The 3,661-nt window shown below is 39.9% G+C and overlaps 1 pseudogene; it reads right to left on the bottom strand.

Annotated features, from left to right (window-relative positions):
• Positions 1–1,300: 1,300 nt before the first annotated feature.
• Positions 1,301–2,262, bottom strand: LOC141489769 (triosephosphate isomerase pseudogene; annotated as a pseudogene).
• Between the last annotated feature and the right edge of the window lie 1,399 nt (positions 2,263–3,661).

Here is a 3,661-nt window from a genome sequence, read left to right as displayed (position 1 = left end):
GTTGATTTTATTTTACTTTTTGTCTAAGTGGTAGAATATATCTATCCATCTGTATATCTATCCAACTAGTAGCATAATTATGTAAACTATACATTTCTAATATTATTTTTTAAAGTACTATCGGAAAATTTGTCAAATACTCAATTGGCCATGAATTTCATATTGTATACATATCATAACTCATGGATTTAACCTACTCTCACATATGGAAGAGAGGTAGCATATCATTGTAGAGAGCTAACTGACCATAAGACCAGGAAGATCCAGGTTCAAGACCTATTTGTTATATTTATTGACTATGTGAACTGGGCAAAGCACCCAACCCAATTGGATACGTCAACCAACCTGCCACAGGGAATTTTCTAAGACCGTAAGTTGAAGAGAAGTTTATGACCTGTGTCAGGAGAGGGCATTTCTTTACTTGAGAGCTCCCTTTACAAATGATATCTATCAATTGTCCTCAATTAGCACAATTCATAAGGTCTATAGTTGAACTTTTTTGTTTCTTTTATTGATACATACACATCAGTCACTTCCCCCCCCCAAAAAAAAAGCCTACATTGCCTTCCTCTAAAATATAATTAACCTGAATTAGGTATTCTAGCTGGCAGAACATGAAACTTTCGAATTTTATCGCTAACAATTTGTAAACGAAGAGGAAGGTTTCTATTTTAGTCATTTAAAACTGGCTTCACACAGATTTTTTTTCCATGAGTTTTGTTGCCTTGTAGTGTCATAATTCATTCACAATGATGTAGCCATTATATACAATGTTCATTTCATTCCACATTTTTGCTCTCTTTCAGTTCATAAAAGTTTCCTCATGTTTCTCAGAGTTCATCATATTTATAATTCCTTTTGACTTAATAATATTGTAAAGCATGCATATATCAAAATTTCTTCAGCCACTACATTATTTTTGAGTACATAATTTGTTACCAGCTTTTTGCTCTTATAAATTATGCTCTTATGGATGTACTGGTATCATTCCCCTTTCTCTCATTAATATTCAGTCTCTCCTCATCTACTGGTTGTTTCCTAAAAATATATCTATATCTGCCCTATCCTCAAAAAACTCTAACTTGATACATCCTCACCAGCTACCATCCTCTATCCATTTACTTGGCTTTCATTCTTTTTTAATTCTTGGCAGTTAGGTTTTCAACCTCAGCATTTTCTGAAGTAAGAAATTATCTCTTAGCTGCAAAAACTTACTCAATCCTCATCATCCTTCTTGACTTTTCTGTGGTCTTTAGTACTGTCAATTACCTTCTTTTCTTTCTTTCTTTTTTTTGTGCTTCCTTCAAATTTACAGTAAATGGAGAAAGGCCTGGTCCATTAGAGGAAGGATCTGAGAAGTAGTGCATTACACAATCTACATGATGGAGAAAGGTGTAGACCACAGGGGATGGGGAACCAACATCACAATCACATGGGAAGAGGAGGGGTAAACAAGACTAGTGTAGCCTAGTCCTAGCTCTGTACTTATGGGACTCAGGAGGACCACGTGAAGAGCTTAGTTTTTGGCTTGGATGATGTCCAGAAATTCAGGTTTAAGGGACGCTCTACCCACCAGGAAGCCATCCACATCAGCCTGGCCGGCAAGCTCCTTACAGTTGGCCCCTGTCACAGAGCCTCCATAAATGATTGTGATACATTGTGATATACTTTCTGAGAAATGGGTCTTAAGCCAGCCCCGAAGCTTCTCGTGTACCTCCTGAGCCTGCTGAGGAGTAGCTGTCTTGCCAGTACCAATAGCCCAGACTGGTTCATAGGCTAGAACGACTTTGCTCCAGTCCTTCACGTTATCTGCAATGGCCTTGGTCTGGTCAAAAACAACCTTCTCAGTGATTCCAGCTTCCCTCTCATCCAACTTCTCACCAATACAGGCAATCACTCCTAGGCCTTCTGACAGAGCGTGGGCCACCTTCTGCCCAATAAGCTCATCTGACTCCCCAAAGATTTGTCTCCTTTCAGAGTGTCCCAGGATCACCCAGCTGGCGCTGCAATCCTTAATCATGGCAGGGCTGATCTCCCCAGTAAAAGCTCCCTTGGGCACTTTGTAGCAGTTCTGAGCAACTAACCAAATTTTCCATCCAGTTTCTGGCGCACGAAGTCAAGGTAGATAGAAGGAGCTCCACATACCACTTCGGTGTTGGTGGGCACCTTGGCCCCATTGAGTGAAGCGACGAGATCCCCCAGAGCCTTCTTGTCCCCATTCATCTTCCAGTTGCCCCTGACGAAGAACTTGCGCGGCGCCATGGCTCCGGGGAAGCAGCGGCTCCGAGGAGAGTGAAGGTCAGCGGCGGCGCACCACCTTCTTTTCTTTAATATTCTCTTCGATCTATGTATTATTCATAGTACCACTCTTTCCATGGTACCAGGTTTCCTACTTATCTTACCTTTTCTTCTGTCTTCTTTGTCTGATTTTTATCTTGGTCTTCCCCATTAACTGTTGAAGTTTCCTGGGACAGTTATGTGGCACAGTGGATAGAACACTGGTATTGAAGTCAGGAGGAAAGGAGCTCACATTAAGTCTCAGACATTTACTCACTGTGTGTGTCCTTGGGCAAATCACTTAACCCTGATAGCCTCAACTCCAGGCCATCTCCACTCAGTCTGATTCATATCTGGCCACTGGACCCAGATGACTGGAGGAGAAGGTGTGGCTGGTAACTTAGCAGCACGCCCTCATTCAAATTCAATTCACTTCTTGTAATGGCATTACCTTCCTGATGCTGTGGTCTTCATTGAGAATTAAGGACAAACATTATTAAGTCTCTGACCTTGACCCATTTTTATACAATTTCACTTAATGGTCTCCTTAGCTCATGTAAATTCAATTATTTCTATGCAAATGATTGTCAGATCAATTTATCTGGCATACCCTTTCCCCAGGCTTCCAGACTTTCTTGTCCTATATAGATATCTTAAATACCTTGTTATTTTCAAAAGCAACTGTACAATCTTTTGACTTTTAAAACCCTTTATAATTTAATCTTTCTGACTTTTCCAGTCTTCTTATACCTTACTTTGCTCCAAATACCCTATGATTCAAAGCAGCAGGCTCTGCAATTCTTCAAACTACATTTCATCTCCCACTTCCATGCATTTTTACTGATTGTCCCCAAATCTATCTGTCCTTCCTCCTGGATTCCTTGACTTCTTTCAAGTCTCAACTAGTACCATACCTTCTGCAAAAAGCCTTTGCCTATTCCCCCTTAATGCTGGTACTTTTCCTCTAAGATCATCTCCAATTTATCTCATATATATCTTGTTCATGCATAATTGTGTGTTTTCTCCTCTATTAGACTTATTCAACCTTCTGCAAGAAGTCTTTCTTGGTCCTCCATAGAAGAAACTAGGTGATTCAGCAGATAGAGCTTTATATTTGATCAGAAGTGTTGAATTCAATTCTAGCTTCTCATATTTATCAGCTGTGTAATCCTAGGCAAGTCACTTAACCTCTATCTGCCTCAGTCCCCCCAAAAAAGGATAATTAGTAAGAATCTCATTATATCTCATATAATATCCTCTCTCCCAGGGAACTCATATTTGTAAGCACTTAACACCATTACTGATACATAGTAAGTTTTTAATAGATACTGGTTTTCTTCCTTCCTGTAATGTAATGCTTTCCCTCTATTAATGCTTCCCCCTC

The sequence above is a fragment of the Macrotis lagotis genome, chromosome 5, assembly GCF_037893015.1.
Source record: "Macrotis lagotis isolate mMagLag1 chromosome 5, bilby.v1.9.chrom.fasta, whole genome shotgun sequence".
NCBI lineage: Eukaryota > Metazoa > Chordata > Mammalia > Peramelemorphia > Peramelidae > Macrotis > Macrotis lagotis.
The sequence above is the reverse complement of the archived record's forward strand: the minus strand, read 5'-3'. Positions and strand labels throughout refer to the sequence as shown.